The following is a 19,239-nucleotide window of genomic DNA, read 5'->3' on the forward strand; positions in this document are numbered from 1 at the left end:
TAGCCTCAGGTAGCCAGATCTCTCCTTCCCAAAGCAGCTCCTGGGGCGTTGCCTGGAGCAGTCCTCCTGAAATAGTTGCTGGCAATTGCTGTGGAGGACTATCTCTACCATTGCCCTTGTTACCCACCCCCTCCTTCTGGCATGAGGGAGGAGCTTTGGAGTCCAGGAGTCCTATTTGACTTTAATAAAATGAAAAAATAAAAGCAGAGCAGTTTTTGTAGGGAACTGGCACAGTCTGTGGAAACAGGAGCCACAGCAAGACAAAACCCAGTGGCCTTCAAAACTTTTTCCCCTTCTTTTTCACCACATGACATGGGGGATGTGGACAGTAATTAAAGGACCCCCTAGTTCCTCATTTTCTGTGCCTGTTCCTTTGATCTGGTTTGTGTCGGGTAGCTATTTTCATTGTTCCTGCCTTTTCTTTTATTCTCACCCAGCCCCTTTGATCTGAGCGCTGATGATCTTTAATTCCAAAATAGGAAATGGGCAGGATAGCATTACTGGTCCTACATAATGCATCTTTCACATCTTATTTTTAAACCTGAGCATAATGGATATAGGCTGAGGCATGGTGAGAATTAACCCTTTGAGCATAAGTGACTCGCTGAAGAGGTTACGAGCCTGATGACTAGTTTTGGCAAAGTCAGCCAGGTTTATCTTCTCTAGGTTCCTACAGACACATTTCTAAAGTGTTGATGTTGCTGATTATTTTGGTTAAAATATGATGTATCTCTAAATATAATCTGGAGGGAGTTTTTCCTAATTGTTCCCATATGGGAAAAATGTGCTGAGAAAGAACAGTAAAGCTAATGCAGTTATTCTGACTGGCTTCACTTGGCAGCACAGTGGGAGTGAAGCATACTGTTTATTAGTGTATGTTAATAAACTATAAGGGACAAGCTGCAGGTGGTGGTTTATAAACTGTTAGCTCAGGTAGGATAGATAACAATATGGAGGTTATTAGTAACGTTTGCAGGAGAGAAGGAATGGAGAGTCTCACTGTTGTCCTGGAGTCACAGAAGGTACATTATTTCACGGTATGCTGTGTCCTTATTAGAGGGGTTTTTAATAGAGAGAATGAGCTTGATGCTCCATGCACGAGAGGGGGTCATGCAAATTGCACCCCCATGCTGTGCCATCAGGGGCTGGTGCTCCCCCGAGGGAGGGCAGGTGGTGTTTGCACAGTCACCTTCCCTCAGGGGCTGTGCTTGGGGAGGGCAGCTTTAAACCACTGCTGGGGCTCCATGGAGCACCATCAGCGGAGGCTGCCTTGGGGATGTGCTGAATTAGTGCATTCCCCATCTGCCTCGGCTGCATCCCCTCCCTGTGGGCTTTTAGCAACAATGGCTCCACTTTTACAGGAAATGGCCCTGCATGTGCCAAAGTGACAGGGGATGGTGACATTGAAAAGGTTTAGGTTTGAACACAACATGTGGTAGAGATTAATTTGTAAATTTATATACATAGACCAGAATTTTCAAATTTGGGTGGTCATAGTTAGGCACCTAAATCCATAGTTAGGCACTGAAGTGGCCTGAAATTAGGAGGTGCTGAGCGTCTGAAGCTGCCATTAACTTCAGTAAGCGCTGTGTGAGAGCTTCAGAAAATCAGGCTGCTTGATTTTAGTTGCCTAGTTTTGGGCAACAATATTTGAACATTTTGGCTATTCATTCTCTCTTCCCTCTGCCCATGTGGCTCTCCTTCCTATATGGGGCAAGCAGAAAGCAGGTTACCAGTTTTTTTAATTATTATTGGTGTTACAGTAGAACCCAGAGGGCCCAATCAGGATCAAGACTCCATTGTGCTAGGTGCTGTACAACCGTATAACAAGACGTTGCTCCTGCTCTGATAAGCTTACAATTTAATTTTGACACAAGATTCTACAGAGGAGGTTTAACAAACAATAGGAAAGGGGGAATAGGACAGAAAAAGTTAACAGTGATGAGATCATAGGATTGTATAGGTTAATGCATACCTTGATGTGTCTGATCTAATTAGAGTTTGTTTTTTAATCTCTGCCTTTGTGTTTCCATTTTTTAAAATTATATATAATATGAAAAAAGGCAAACATTATATATATTATATATATATAAATATATGGATTTTCACTCCAAATGTTACCAAAGCTCCTAAAAAGTAATCTGTAATGTGTTTGTGCAAGTCTCCAAAGCAGCTCCTGTTCATAAAATACTGTGGGGAGACGTTTGTTACACATTATGGCTCTGGTTTAGCAAGGTACTTAAGCATGTGCTGACTTTACGCAAGTGGATAGTCCGGTCATATTCAATGGTACTGCTCATGTGCTTAAGGCTGGGAATGTGCTTAGGTATCTTGCTGAAAAATTAGGCATGTGCATGGGCAAAGTTAAGCACATGCTTAAGTAACTTGTTGAACTGGGGCCAACACCAGATGTACTGCCCACTATAATTAAATTTGCTAAATTGTTTCCACTAGGGCCCCCTGTTTTGACATGCCCCTAAATTTCCCAGATGATTACTTTTGGCTGATATTTTCCATGCTTGATTCTTGGCTGAAGGTGAATCTTTCTGGAAAGCATGAGCAAAACCTTTCATTTGATTTTTGAGCTGTGGATATGTGGGGAGGGAGGGAGAAATGCCCTTCCAATTGTCAAACAAGCAAACTTCTTATTCTTTGATTTTTAGACAGAACTAAAGCAAAATGTTTGAATTTGAAAAAGGAAACTTGGCATGAACACAATCCTCAATGAGGACTAGAGCCTTTCTTTGGTTTGGAGCAAAAATATTAAAAAAAACCCAACAGCTTTACGAGACTGAGCATGCTCAGCTAGCATCTACTTAGATTTTAGCAGTCTAATGAAGCATGCTGTCTTTTGTGATTTCACTGCACATACTCCCTGCTTGCCTTGATTGGTGGCTGGGTAACAGACCTCTGCCGCAGTAACAATTAGCCTGAGGGAGACTGTAGGTGTCTCATTGAAACTCGCATTACAAAATCCTCCAAAATGCCTCCCATAATACTAGACACAGGAGAAAAACACAGGTGTGAAAAACTTTCATAGATCCCATGAGCTCAATGTCTCTTGGCAGTTTTGGTAGATTCTGTTTCATTATACGAATTCTAAATTTACATTTACCAAAAAAAAAAGTACATTTTTGTCTTCCATCACACTGAGAATTAGCAAAAACAGTCTACAGCCAAACAGTTCCTTGTCTACGTGAGGATAATAAGGACTTGTTAGTCACTGGTGGTGCATTTCTACAGATCCACCTTATAGTGTAGCAACACGGCAGACTCTAGTGTAGGCAGGGTGCGGCAGTGTTTATCCCATTGAGTCATCTAACTGGTGCAGCTGCACCTTTGGAGAACTACAGGTACCAATTTTCATAGTATAGGCACAGACTAAAGGCAGCTAAGGTGAGAACTTGCCACTCATTTGCCCATTCCACCTCCATTTACATCTGATTTAAAAACCTAAGTGGGACCATTTAAATGCTGACATTATAAGGCACAGTCCTGTTGGAATGAGAGTTTCATTGCTGCTGGGATTTTATCATATTGTGTAATTAGTGAAGGAGTTAGGGGACATAGAGCCTGAGATAGGGTGTTTTTTATAGTTTTAAATCTAAATAAATAAAATTAACTTTCTTTTGCTTTTTAAAATTAAATAAGTAAATTAAATATATACTTATATAAATGAAACATTAAGATTACATATTTGAGTTCACAGAAAGACAGGAAAAGACTGCAGTGTGAGGTTTCAATAGAAGCATATATTCAGCCTTACTGTTCCTAGGTACTATTTTATGTTCCTTTTTTTTTTCCCTGGTAAAGTGTTCAGCTTAACATATTACTGTTTGTCACAAAATGTTTACCACAAAATGTTTGACACAGCATGCCCATGTAAACATTACTGTTGAAAGGCTCTTTAACTTTTGCATGGCCTGACTTTGTAACGACTTAAATTCCGTAGCCATAATGTTGCATAAACATAGCTTCTTACATTTAATATATACAATTTAAGATGAATGACAGTTTTGTGAGTTAGTTTGTCAATTCTTATGTTTTTTTGAGAGAGAGTTTTTGTCCTTTTCTTCTGTGCTGGCTGTTCTGAATTACCAGCTTTTGTCAATTTAAGATGGATCTGTAATATTGTAATGTGTTGTTTTTGTAGCATGATGCTACAAATTAAGGTTAAGGTTGTCATAGTTTCAATTATCTATCAGTTTTTAACTCTCTTGTTGCTTTCTGTAAACTGTCCTGCTGAATACCAACAAACCTGTGTTGATGTATAGTGCGTTTGTATACTCTAGTTTACACGAGGGAGCTGTGTTTTGTGTCAAATGTGCTTAAAAATCACTTTACATGCTGTGTGTGTCACTTTGCAAGTTGAATTCAGAGTTCCTTTCCCTGTTAAGTCTCTCTTATTTTTTTAATAATGAAAGATCATAATGATAACTAGTACTTACTCATTGTCAGGGGCTGTTGTGAAGGCCAGAAGTATAACTGGGTTCAAAAAAGAATTAGGTAAGTTCATGGAGGTTAGGTCCATCAATAGCTATTAGCCAGGATGGTCAGGGATGCACCCCATTCTCTGGGTGTTCCTAAACCTCTGACTGCCAGAAGCTGGGATTGGATGACAAGGGATGGATAATTATAATTACTCTGCTCTATTCATTCCCTTTGAAGCATCTGGCACTTGCCACCATCAGAAGACAGGATACTGGTCTATATGGACCACTGGTCTTACCCAGGGTGGCAGTTCTTATGTGCTTATAGAGCACTTTTCATCCACAGACTTCAAAGCTCTTTGCAAAGCAGGCTAAGTATCATTTATACCCATTTTACAGATGGGAAAACTGAGACACAGAGAGGCTAAGTGACTTGCTCAATTCATGCAACAAGTCATTGGCAGAGCTGAGAATAGAATACAGGTCTTCTTTCTAAGCCTTACACTGGTCCTTGTATATGATACACTAGTCTGCACTGCCTCTTCTTCTAGTAGTAGTTAGCAACTCCTTGTTGAAATTATCTCCTATTTAGTCAATTGGAAGATGGATTGGTTTAAATGAGGTGGAAAAAATGTATACCATCATCTTTATCACTGATTCTTTAGGCTTGTGACACATTGAATGTTTTGTAAGGTTCCTATGCTCATTCTGGCTGTCTGGCTAAATAGTCTGGTCAAAATAAAAAAAAACTGTTTTAAAATGATGGTTGATTGGAAAGAAACCCCTAGAGCATGTTTTCTACTGCAATTTCTCTCCAATTCCCTTTTTATAACTTCCATTCAAAACATTAAATGACAGAATTTGGCAGAATGAAATCTAAGGCCATGTGTATACTAAAAACACTTTTCCAGTATACAAATACTGGAATATCAGTGGCAAAAAAGGCTAATATCTTTCTGGGATATTTTAATAGGAATGTTGTATGTAAGACACAGGTAATTGTCCTGCTCTACTTGGCAGTGGTGAGGCCTCAGCTGGAGTACTGTGCCCATTTCTGGGCACCACACTTATGGACAAACTTGAAAGAGTCTAGAGGAGAGCAACAAAAATGAGGAAAGGTTAAAAAAACTGGGCGTGTTTAGTCTTCAGAAAAGACCGGGGGGGGGGAGGGGGGCAGGGGCAAGACCTGATAACAGTCTTCAAATATGTTAAAGTGATCAGTTCTCCACGTTGGCTGAAGGTAGGACAAGAAATAATGGGCTTGCTCTGCAGCAAGGGAGATTTAGGTTAGATAATAGGGAAAACTTTCTAACTGTAAGGATAGTTAAGGTCTGGAATAGGCTTCCAAGGGAGGTTGTGGAATCCCCATCATTGGACAGCAGCAAAGAGTCCTGTGGCACCTTATAGACTAACAGACGTATTGGAGCATGAGCTTTCGTGGGTGAATACCCACTTCATCGGATGCCTCATTGGACAGGCTTTTAAGAACAGGACCTGTCAGGATGGTCTAGATTTACTTGGTTCTGCCTCAGTGCAAGGGGGCTGGACTTGATGACGTCTCGAGGGCCCTTCCCACCCTATGTTTCTATGATTTTTTTATACTGGCAAAACACTCCAGGTGTGGATGCAGCTATACAGGCAAAGATGTGCTGTGAATCAGTATAGGAAAACCATATCTTATGAACGAAACAAGCTGTAGCAGTAAAAGTACACTTTTGTCACTATAGCTATATCTACACTGGGGACTTCTGCCGGCATAGCTAGGTGGGTCCAGGATCACACCTCTTCACATACCTGACTGACGTAGCTATGCCAGCAGAATTCTGTAGTGTGCAGACAGAGGCTAACATACAGTAGAGTAAACTGATCTTAATGGTTGCATTGCAGGGAATAAAAAAAACCCCATCAAGCCTGACAAATTACTCCATGTTGCATGTGTGTAGAGGCTGGGAAAGGAGAACTCTGTTATTCTTGGGAAAAAAACCTTTTCAGTTTTCCCTAATCCAGCATCTGGAGGCCCAGCTGTGCTAGCTTGAGGTTGTGTGTAGTCTCGTGCATGGAAAAGATGATGGACAGATGGCTGTGTGAAATGCTTTATCTACCTACAGGTCAGATGTATGGCCATCTGTGTGAGTAGTGGCAATGCAAAACTGTATATGAAGAAGTATTTCAAACAAAGATTCTCCAGTTGTGCTGCCCTCTGAACCAGTTTCTCTTGTGATTTGGTAAGAGGACTGATGGTGTTCAGATTTTCTAAAATTGTGTGCTAGTGCCACAATCGCTATAGAGCTGTCACTACTCCATGACTTCCTGTTCCATGAACTGACTATAAATTCTCTTCTCTGGTTTGGAATTCTGCATACCATGGGGAAGTGACTCTTTTGGTTACATTGGCCTTTGTTCTCTGCTAATTTACACCAGTTTTACACCTCTGTATTTCCACTGACTTAATGGAATGGCATTGTTCCTAATTGAAACTAGTATAAGAGGAGCATCAGGTTAATTACTTGTAACATTTCAGTTCTTTTATTTGTACACTCTGATCACTGAAATGCTGAGGTACATTTGCTTTTTAACACTTGGTTTCCTGTAATATAAAAGTGACTTCATATTTACAAATGAAGCAAAGAGACAGACCTTTATTCTGCAGAGGGACAGACCTTCTTTTTATCATTGTTTTCCTATTTAAACAAATTTAAAATTGCTAAGTGGACATTTGAAAACCAGCTGTAGTATTTTACATTCATCATTATTATGGGTGTGTATTTTGATAGCATTTATGAGCTCCACGCATGGACCAGAACACCATTGTGCTAGATGCTGTACAAAGAAAGACCACAAAGATGGTCCCTTCTACAAAAAAGACCTTACAATATAAGAAAAACTTAGGCCACATTTACGCTAGCAAATTTTGTAGCCATAATTAACCTCAAATGGCAGGACCAGTGGTGGAAGCTATAAATTACAGCCATGACATTTGCTAGTGTAAACAGGGCCTTAAAGATTACATCTTGTTCATACCACTCACATGGGGCTCCTGCGGTGTTAATCACATGATTACGGCAAACATTTAATATTGTGTGGTTTTGCTGGAGACCTCCTGTCTCGGAGGTACATATTGTGGGTTCTTAGTACTTTAATTGAAGGAGCTCGTGTTTTGAACTTTTAGCAAAGATATTCTTTCTCCATAGTGTTCATTAGCCAGTGAGTTAGATATGGGTTAACAAAAACAGAAGAAAACACATATTCCCTGCAGTATGTGTTCTCAGTGCTTTGTCCATTCCAGTTTAAAATGACTCAGATGATGATGCTTCTACAACTTCCCATTGGAAGTGTATCCCAGTCTATTGCTATTAGGAATGGTTTAGTGATGTTTATTTTAAATTTTTCTTTGCTAACTTCATCCCATTATTCCTAGTTCTACCCCTGTAAACCACCCCAAACAATTCCTCCCCCTTCAAGCCCTTGTACATTTTATCATACTACCTTAGCTACTCTTTAACCAAGATCTTTACAATTAGTTTTAACTGTTCCTCATACATTAGTCCATCCCGCTCCTTAAATAATTTTTGTTGTTCTCCTCTAAATTCTCTCCGGTTTGTCATCATTGTCATCTCCAGACACCTTAGCACCAAAAAAAAAGTTTTCTAGGTAAAGTTTCAGCAGTATTGTATGGTGAGTGAGGAGAGCATTTATTTTATCTATTTTCCCACCGTTTTTATTCCTAGTTTCACATGGGGTAAGAGAGATCCTGTATCATCACTTCTTCAAAACTCTTAGGGGAATAATTTGGTACTACATCTTCCCAGAATTCGTATAATTCTCTGTTGTTAAAGTAGTGGAGAAAATTTATGGATTGAAATGGAATGAGATTAAATGTGACTCACTTCTCCTTAGCCCTTCCCCACAAAAATCCTCCCATTCTTTTGGGTAAGTACTGTCTTCATTAGGCAGGAGAAAAGATGCAACATCAGAATGAAAAAAATCCTGAAATATTATTGACTCTGTGTTTGAGCCCTAAATAATGGTTTGGAGCAGGAGTGGCAGTGGCTAAGAGAAATCAGAGGGTCACTAACCCATGCTGCCAACATAGTAATTAGCTGTTCAGGATGGATTACGGTATCCGTTGTAAAATAAAAAGAAACAAATGAATTGTGCCTGTGAAATTGTGTAGAAAAAGACCACTGCTTCCCCATTAAATAATGAGAAGTAGCTTAGCCACTAAGAAAAGTTTGTTTTCAGGCTGATGCTCAAGTGTAATTGGGCTTCCAAAGAATGGAACACGTTTTAATTTTTAATTAGAAATCAGAGGAGTAAAAGAGTCGAAATCTGCTTCAGCTGGAGATTTTGCTCAATGCTGGAATTTTCCTTAATAAGCGGAAACATTCCAGGCCTGCCTCAGTTAGCAGTTGGGTGCAGTGGCTTTACTCAGGGGGTAGACATCTTAATGCTCATGTAATTATCATGTAATTATTTTGTAATGTGGGATCAACATTTTGCATATAGGGCATTCTTTCACTAAACTTGAAAAATAAAAAGTTTTATTCATTAAAGCACTGATACAGGCATTTCATCTCTAAAGAGAAAGTGTTTCCCACCCCTTCTCTTTAACACACACACAAATATTTTAAAACACTTCATAGGTGGTGCCTTCAAGGTAAATAGAATTATTTAATGCAGTCTCGTTGAATATTTATCAGACTTTCTTGTTGATAAAACTACCTTTCAACACAAGTGTCAAGTGGGTTGCAATTATCATCAGAGCTGATAAGTGCAAATAACTGATATCTTGCCTGCTAAAGCTGTGTGTGCACATCTTGTAAAGGGGAATCTCATGGAAGTATGTCATTTTCTGTTTTTGAGTGTTCTCTTTGTTGCCATTGAACTTTCATAATCAAAGTTGTGAAAGACTGATTGTCTTCAGCAAAATACTTCCATTATATTATGAGCTATCATAATAAATATACCTGACTGAGATGTAGGATGTATTCTAATACATAGAATTTTATGTAGCCTCTCTGTGCTTACATTTGTTTCACCTGCCATATGTAGTTGATCACGTCTGAAATTTGGCTGAGAGGAATTTGGTTCTCATTTAGAAGTGCTGTCACTTTGGCTCTATTTAAATATTGTACCCCAAAATGCTATCTAGCCTCCTATTCAGGAAACGCTTGACGGTTTGAATCTTAGCACTATCATGGGTTCAACTTTAGATACTATAGATGTACTGGGAGCCTCTGGATCTTGACTCACCAGATGTTTGTAAATGACCGTGTATCTTAAGAGGAACTGCCCTGTAAAAGCTTGTCAAAGCTTTCATAGAAAAGGGACAGGAAAGAGGAGCACTGTGGCTCCAAATGGCTCCCTCAACGCAGCAGTAAATCCTAGTATTAGTGGGGCGCAACTGTGAGGAAATACAGAGCTGCCTCTTGGTGTTACCATTTCCTAGAGAAGACAGACAGAGTACAAGCTAATCTGTAATGGATGGCTTCCTTCCATGGTTGCATCTTGCACTAACTCTTTCACTCCTCTGTATAGGTGCAGCATTATGAATATCTATCTTGAAATTTTCTTTCAAGAATAACAGTTAAGAAAATTTGAGCTGTCCTTTCTTTTTCATATGTCTACTGAAATTGTTACATCTGAAACTATTTGGCTGGGATTCACAAAAGAAGTCAAATGTCCTCGTTGTGGGTTATTCAGCACATGCTCCTGCTTCTTCATAAGCAGTACATCTCATTTTTATATCATAACTCAAGAAGTCCATGACAAGAGAATTTTTCTCTTTTCTTTTCTTCACCACATGGCTACAGTTTACTGTGTGTTTCTGCTCTATGGTTTAAGTTGTAAAATACCTGAGAATTTGAAGAAGACAGACCGGTGGCAAATAGGAAATTTTCCCAGGCAGGTGGGAGAGGAAAGAGGTTTTCAAACTTTTGCACTCTGAAGAATCAGTGGGTTTGTTTCTGGCTACCAAGCCACAGCCCAGTGATAGGTAGGGTGAAGCAGCGGGGTGCAGATGCCCCAGACTTGGGTGTTGTAGAGCAGTGGTTTTCAACCTCTACCCCTAGGGGTTCGCAGACAATGTCTAAGGAGTCCATGAAAGGTTGTCATTACCATAGAACAGTGGTTTTCAACCTGTGGTCCATGGACCCCTGGTGGTCCACAGACTATGTCTAAGATTTTCAAAGGGTCCACACCCCTTTTTAGGGGTCCTCAAATGAAAAAAGGTTGAAAACCATTGTGCTAAAGCAACATGGTCCAAAGTTACCCCTACAACCTTTGAAAGGGTGAAGTGTGTGCTACTTCAAGGACAAGCCTAGCTGTGTTAGTCAGTGAAGATGGAAGGTGCAGCTATTACATTGCTTTCTCTCATTCTGACTTGTATAATGAACGGGATTTCCCCAACTTTCAGAACTGGTAGCCCCCTTTTCAGACTAAGAAATGTTTCATAACTTGCTCTTCCAAGTCCTCTCACTTAAATTGTGAGTAAGAAAAACTTGGTAACTATAACCCATTCCAGAAATAACTAATTATGAAGTTTAAAAACTGAAATCTAATTATAAAAAAGTGAAAAATCATATACTCACAATTCAGTGGTGGATGAACTGTCTAGCTGATGAAAGTTATTCCACACAACATTATACCGAGGAAGGACCATACCTTTTATGTGACTTTTTTGATCATCAGATGATTGCAACACTTCGTTGTGATCACCTTAATTGAAGAGAAACCTTTTCTCATTGAGATACCATGAGGATGAACACTGGATGAGAACCGTCAAAGCGTCTACCAACTACAGCTGGAAACTTGCTTTAAAGCCCTAAATCTGCTGGGTTTCTCGCTAGAGAAACTCAACTGTCACAAGAGAGGACTGCCACTTTGTCTTGTGGTGGCCCAATCACTGCTGCCAAGTTAACCCTCATCTTAGATAAAAGTGTTGGTGATTCGTTTTTTTTTTTTCCCCCTTCAATGGGTGTTAGGAAAAATAGTTTTGCAGCTGAATCTGAAACTTCTTCAGACTTAAGATGGCTCCCAACTTGCTCCTCGGGTCTCTTTATGAAGTCTGAAACAAGGAGAAATTACTCCAGTTTTCCTCTTTGGAAGACAATTTCCAAATTTTGTGATGAATGCTTCAGGTCAGAAGATTCATATTCCTCTTCTGAGGAGAAAAGTTCTGCTTGTTAAGTTGCCCAAAACTGTCAGCAAGAAAGGCTAACTGTGACCCCCCCCAATGAATTAATAATCATTCAGGAAAGTCTGCACTGTTGTTCTTATTCAAAGAGTTGAGTTAGGCCTTTGCTTTGTGAGGGCTACCTCACCTCATTGTGAAAGAGGAATTGCTGGTGAAGGGCTTCCATGTTGTCACAGAGCAATGTGAAAAATCAAAAATGCATGGGATGGCCTTTAATAGCTTCATGTGGATCCTGCAACAGGTTCTCAGACTTTTTCTTCATAAAGAATGCTTAGCAGCGTATGAAACAGTGACACCACAAGAAATTTGGTGTGAAGTTTTGGATCCACACCTGCCTCTGAGGCTACTACCTGTCTTACCTGTTATTTTTCTTGTCACCATCTGTGCAGATTGCAATATATCGCTCCCACTGTTCAACTCTGACTGCTTCTTGAAATGTCTCGAATGAGCATTTTCCTGTTATGTGTCTTGGCACAGCTTTCCAGTAGAGCAAGACTTCTTTAATAGAACTATCAGTAATGTACCTCAAAGTTCTAGAAGCTGTGGTGCAGCACAGACATCGGTTGTCATCTCTAGCTGAATTGCTTAAGTAATCCCTTTTGCCAAGTTTTCAAAGCAGATTCTCTCTGACATCCTCAGCCATGTCACTAGCCGAGTGTGAAAGTTATTTAACAAAGCCATTGTTTTCAGTTTGGTAGCTGCGTCATGCCCTACAACTTCTGAAAACGGATCTATTGTGTAGGAGAGGATGTAATTATAGGCAATAGGGTGTGCTTTGTGCTGTTACATGATTTCAGAGATACTAGATCAGATGCCTGTTTATGTTGACATTGCCATTTTGAGTAATGAAGTCTTACAGACTCCCCGCTCCATCCCCCAAGAAATCAAGTTTTTTTGAGAATTTTTTTTTTGTCTTTCATTGATGGATTTTTTGATTTCTAAATGTTACAGCAACTTAGAAGGCTTTTTACATTTGGCTTTCAGTACTCCAGAACTTGCTGTAAAATGTGGTTTCCAATCCATGTTACATGTCACATCATGTATGTGTTTTCATTTTTCTTTCGGCACTCTCAATGGGAAAGCTTACCACTGCCCCTTTCATGAAATAATCCATCTTTCCAAATCACTTCGTAGCCAGAAATGAACTCCAAATGGTTTACATAGCATGAAGCTCAAAATTCACTCTGAGGCCTTTTGCAACTGACATAACCGTTCTCTAGTTCAGGATGTGTTTTGTGGTGGTCTGTGTGAGTACTTGCACTTTATGCTGTCTGTGACATGTTTTTAATGAGGGTATATGCTGGTTTGTATGCAGGAAATCCCGGAATGCTCTCAGGTATAAATTTAGTACTGTTTGGAGTTTATTTTGTTTTTAGTGGAGACTCTTGCAATCCGTTGCAAACACCAGCATCCCACACTAGTCTATGCTGCCTATGCTGCCTAACCTCTCGCCTCCCAACAGATGTTTCTGACTTTTCTTTCCTGCTGTCAGAGTAAGTAGGGTAGGGGGCTCTCCCTGGAGTGTTGATGCCGAACTTTGCCTGTGGGGTCCCCTTTGACGTTTCTTTTAGGCCTCTAGCTAGGGATACTACTTTAAAAGCACTGATGTAATAGACTAATTATCCATGCAGTAGCATGCAGCATGGTACACTTTTGTTGTTTCCTGCGCTCATATTGGATAGCAATGTTAACAAAATGTCCCCATGAAGAATGAATTAATGTATGTGAGGTTCATCTTTGGAGTTCAGGGAGGGGTAAAGCACAGGCTGAAGAAGAATGCTCAGCTATCCAGATATTAAATGTCACAAACTATGGCTTGTTCTTCATTGCTTGTTCTCCGTCACTTTTTCAGTGTATTCATTACACAATATTTCTTATTCAAATTAATTACCCCTGTGTTCCCTCTTCTCAATAGATTCCAACAGGCCTTTTGTCTTGTTTCCATTCTGGTTACCTGGCAGTGTATGTAGGAAGGTGTGGTGCTGGATTGTGTGTTCAGTACTGTTAAGGGGTATCTAGAAATAAATTTTATATGACCTGAATTTTCTATATACTTAGTTAGAAAATTCAATTTATCACTCTTGGTATTTGTACTTAACCCTTCAGAATAAGACCATCCATATTTGTTGAAAAACTGGAAGAGAACAGCTGTATCAGAATCCACTGAATGAGAATTGCTGTGCTAGTCAAGGGGGGCGGGGAGGGAATTCTGAAGACTTGCCCAGACTGAACTTTTCAAAGTTTACTTTTGAAATATTTTCATTGTGGTGAACAATTTGGTGGAGAAGTAGTTTGGGAGTAGTAGGTTGCCTTATTTATTATCCATAGTGTTTTATTTCTAGATATCTAGGGGGAAGTCATACATTGCTGTCTGAGATGCTGTAAAATATGAAGTTGTGCACAAAAGTTTGTTTTAAATTCTAGAATTTAATTTTTTAATTCTATATGTGACAATGCTTCCTTACACAACCAAAAGCAGAATCTGCCGTGTTGGTCTAGTGCAGTGGCTCTCAATCTTTCCAGACTATTGCACCCTTTTCAGGAGGCTGATTTGTCATGCATTCCCCAAGTTTCACCTCACTAAAAAACTACTTGCTTCCAAAATCAGGCATAAAAATACAAAAGTGTCACAGCACACTATTAGTGAACAATTGCTGACTTTCTCATTTTTACCATAGAATTATAAAATAAATCAACTGAAATATAAATATTGTACTTACATTTCAGTGTATAGTATGTAGATCAGTATAAACAAGTCATTGTCTGTATGAAATTTTATTTTGTACTGACTTAGCTACTGCTTTTTATATAGCCTGTTGTAAAACTAGGCAAATATCTAGATGAGTTGATGTATCCCCTGGAAGACCTCTGTGTACACCCAGTAGGGTTGCCAACTTTCTACTCGCACAAATAGAACACCCTTGTCCTGCCCCCACTCTGCCCCTCATCAGAGGCCCTGCCCCTGTCCCACCCCTTCTCCAAGGCCCCGTCTCTTCTCACGCCGTCCACCCTCCCTCTGTCACTCGCTATCCCCACCCTCACTCACTCACGCGTTTTCACCAGGCTGGCTCAGGGGATTGGGGTGTGGGAGAGGGTGATGGCTCCAGCTGGGAGTGCGGGCTCTGAGGTGGGGCCAGGGATGAGGGGTTTGGAGTGCATGAGGGGATACTGGGCTGGGGCTGAGGGGCTCAAAGTGCAGGAGGGGGCTCTGGGCTGGGTCAGGGGGTTGGGGTGTGGAGGAGGGGTGTGAGGGTTCCGGCTGGGGGGTGCAGACTCTGAGCTGGGGATGAGGGGTTTGGGGTATAGAAGGGTGCTCCGGGCTGGGACGGGATTAGGGCTGGGGCAGGGGACCCACATACCCCTGGTTGAGAACCACTGGTCTAGCGGCCTCTGTATCCCTCCATCCATCCCTCTACAGTTCTTTGCAGTTTGGTTTCTACTGTGTGCCTTGATATTTTAACGGTACAGTTGAGTACAAATGTACTTTGATGCCGCTCTTTACTTTCAACTGCAGGAAAAAAGTTTCAAATGGAAGACATTAGCAGCTTTCTGGCTTTAAAGATGGTATCCACTATGACACAGGAAGAGTTAATGTTAAACTTTTAGTTCTGAGCTTAGTTTATTGAGCTTCTAGATACAGGGGTTCATTTTCTCAGAGATAAGGGATAATAGATATCACTTGAGAAAACAAAACTGAATTGGGTTCTTTCATAGTTTGTGGGTTTATATCCCATATGGTATAGAAGCAGGCTCTGTGAGGTTGCCTGAAATATGCCTGGCCTCTCAGCAGCACTAAAGATAATTCCTGCTTCCCACATTCTATAAGCAATTCTAAGATAGGTAGCTGTTAATTTTTGCACTGTTTAGGAAAAGGATTTCACTACACTTGCCATATTGAAGAAAAAAAACATATTATCTAGGGACCATTGTCTTTATAAAATGTCCCTTTGTAAGAATGTGGGGATTTTATGAGGAATTTTTGGTTGGGTGACCTTTTTACTTTGAGAGCAGCAGTTCACACTCAATATTGGCAAAATGAGTTTGATAGTCCCTGCTTTACTAAACGCTAGTATCTAGATGACAGTAATTCACCCTCTAATACCCCCACTAAACCTATTTATGCAGAACCTGACATGATTTGCAGTTTCTGTTAAGGAGGAACATAGGACTTAGGCAGTGTCTAGAATTAATTTTTTGACCTCCATTTCAGTTATTGGTTGAAGTATTAGACTCTTCAGACAACTAAGCTGCTCATTATATAACCTGGCATTTAGTACCTTATAGCAGAGATGCACTATCAATTCTGTACTTTTTCCTCAAGTAACATGCACCCTTTCTCCTCCAGTGCCCAAAACGAGGGAAAAGGTTGCAAGGAAAATTCTTGCCAAGCATCAGAGATGAAGTCTGCCCATAAATACTGACCCTAATAGTGATAATAGCCCTGTTTAGGCCAACACAATTGCAAACCTGCTGTTGATATTGGCTTAACACTGTCCATTTTAACCACAACATACATCTATTCGAATATCAACAAGCATTATGAATTCAGAGTATCTGTTTGAGATTTGTGGTCAGTAGCACATATCAGAATAAAACACCCTGTCTTATCTATTCGTTTCTAAATATCAGAGGCAGATGGAAGTGTTGGCCACTGATAGCACTTAGAGAAATATATGTGAAACTTTAGTTTCCGTGAATTCAGATAACATCTGCATTAATATGGTTCATAAGGATCATTAATGCTCAGAGTATATTATCAGGTGTTCTCTAATGCACTTTTGATGAGCGTTAATTATGCTTGCTGTAGGTTTTTTTGGTTTTTCTCTCCATCCCCCTTTTTTTCCCCGCTTGATTGTAATAATGACTTAACCCAGGTGGTAGACTCCATTCAGAAAAGGCCCTAGGGAAATATTATTCCCTAGTACCAGCAAACAACTCAGATTGAGCTCACTATGGTACTTCTTCCAGGAGAAATCTTGGCTCACTCCTTGGGTGTCTGGACCTGCCCAGCATTCATAGATTGATTATTTGATTTGGGGGTGGAGGTGAGCAGGAAGAAAGAAGAGAGACAGTAAAATGGTGGTGGGTGGAGAAGGGAAGAAGTCAACATGGTGGCTATTAGAATTACCCGTTTCCTTCGGAAAAAGCCCCTTTTGTAGAATAGAGTCCTCTAAATGTTTGTGTAATTAGAACAAAAGTCAAGAGAACAATGCAGTTCAAAGTGACAATGCTGAGTACAAATAAGGATGGAATATTTTCTCTCTAGATCTCTGTGGTCTGAGCCTTGTTTTGATCATGGTTTTTAGAAAATGCCTTTTGTTTTTGGATAAACTGACATTGTCGCCAATATTTCTCTTGTGTGGCTTTTTCTACCTCACTGTCACTCAGGAGAGTTAGACCATTAAGGGCTGATTAAAACAGCTAATTGTAATTTGTACAAAGGCTAGGTTGCATGGTCCTTTTTATGCCATGGAAAGAAACAAACACACACATAGCAAGCTTTAAACAAAACACGAGCAAATTCTATCTTCAGCAAGAAGAGGTGCAGTTTTGAAGCCCGCAAACAGGCAGCAGTGGAGGGAGAATGCAACACATACGTTCAGTCCACTGAATTTTTCTGTAGTACTGAATTCATAGTGTGAGATGTCACTCATAGTGTGAGATGTCACTCACTCCGTTCTGTTAAGTTTTACTTACAAATTTTTGCTCCACAAGTTAGAGTAAATCATGTTAGCTGTTTAAAAGTTGTTCCCTCTTAGGTTTACCTAGTTTTACAAATACGTAGGAAGAGGGTTTTTTATTTTTATAATTAAAAAAACCAAACCTTCTACTAGATTCCCATAGGAAGACTCAAAAGTAAAGTACATATGAAGAAAATTATGCTATTAGGTTGCTTTTTGCTACACTTTATCAAAAGCTATACTTTGCAAATGTAATCTGTAATAGTGAACTGTGTACAAAGGAAACGGAGTCATACAGCTGCACATGATGTTTTTTACTTGCTTAAATCATTTTGTATCTTCCCCTTTTTTTAACCTCCTTCTAAAGGCAGCTGTTAAATGCAGACCTTCATTGCTTCTAAATTGAAAGCATGGCACAGCGAGCTGTTTAACACTGAAGTGCATTGCTAGCAGGGTGGCTTAAGTGTGGTTTCCCCTGGAGTAGGCCATTTTTTCAGAATCGCTAAGTTTCTCTTCAGATTGTTTCCATTTGTTGAAAGCACTTTGCAAAATATTTCATCCCATCCCCATTTGCTGCTTTTGGACAGTTCCATGAAGGATGTCTAGGGTAAGAACGAACCTTTAGGTATCTGCAATAAGCACCTCAGTATTCTTCACCCATGGGGTGAGGAGGATAGGATGAGGTGCAGGTGTTCTAAAGTGGAAACAAGAAACTAACCAGCATCTTCCTTTAGCATCTTCCTTTAGCATCTTCAGTCCTCCCACCTGAACTGGAAACTGAACTTGTTACTGGCCTTTCACTTTTGAGATGATGGTTTCACTCCCCAGTGAAATAAATCTGATGTTTGATCAGTTTCTGTACAATGTTAATGTGTCAGCATTTGGCAAATTTTGCTCTTTTGAAACAGGCAATACCAAGCACTTGAGCTAACATGGAGACCTCGTCCGATCCTTTCCCCAGTAGAAAGGGTGGTTCCCTTAGTCCCAGGGCTGAGGTCACAGGTGGGGCAGTATGAATAGATTTCACTATGGCTGTTTCTGAACTGGCTGGCCTGTTGATGAATAGAGATTGTTTCCATTGTTGTTAGTCAGTTAAACTTCTCCAACTGATCTGTTCACTCTGGGGAATCAGGTGAGGAAGATGGAAAGGTAAAAATGAAGGGAGAAAGGGAGGTGGAGGGGAAGAGAGAACCAAAAATGAATAAAACAGAGCTGTGAATCCAATCGCCAAGTATCACATTATAGAATCCCAGTTTGTATATAAACGTTTCAGAGGAGAATCACATCCAGAAGTTGGAAAAATTGATTTCCAGAGCTGTAACTGTGCAGTGCTCTGTCCTGCCACTAAAGAAGTAGAAAGCTTCATCATAACTTCTAATTCCCCTCCCCACACACACTTTAGTACCCTACATTTTATAATTAAAACAGTCAGTTTGAGGGTTTTGATTAAATGTAAAGGGTTTTTTTTTCTTCTAGGGGAGACTGCAGTTTGCCCATGAGAACACGTTTGGAATTTCCACTTTTATTTTCTCAGATGGAAATGTAATATTGTGCAATATGTATAAAAAAAATTAACACACTCTCACTTACTGCACCATTAACTACTCTGGACTGCTTTTCCATGGTTAGATCCCTTGATGATTCTCACTGGCCTTTGCAGGTTGCTGGACAGTTTTTCTCTTTGCATCTGGGTACTTCTGCAGATTTTCTGCCTTTTCTCTCCCTTTCTCTGGTGCCAGGCCCTCCCATTCCTTTGTGAAGGTCTCTCAATCACTTTTGTGGCTGTCACAGTGCTTTCTGTTGCTCCTGAGAGCCAAATTCCTCTTGAGCAAAGCTGCTGTTTTATTTTACCCCCATTTCTCTCACCTTTGGTGTGCCCCAGCACCACCTATCCTGTGCCCTCTCAGGTTAATTCTCTCTGCCCACTTCCCTT

The 19,239-nt window shown here is 40.2% G+C and overlaps 1 protein-coding gene across 9 annotated transcripts in view; it reads left to right on the forward strand.

The window, feature by feature from the left end:
• ZNF423 (zinc finger protein 423) overlaps positions 1–19,239 on the forward strand; it is a 408,575-nt gene that overhangs the window by 245,768 nt on the left and 143,568 nt on the right. The gene's annotated exons all lie outside the window — the stretch shown is intronic.

This window comes from Mauremys mutica, chromosome 14, assembly GCF_020497125.1.
Source record: "Mauremys mutica isolate MM-2020 ecotype Southern chromosome 14, ASM2049712v1, whole genome shotgun sequence".
NCBI lineage: Eukaryota > Metazoa > Chordata > Testudines > Geoemydidae > Mauremys > Mauremys mutica.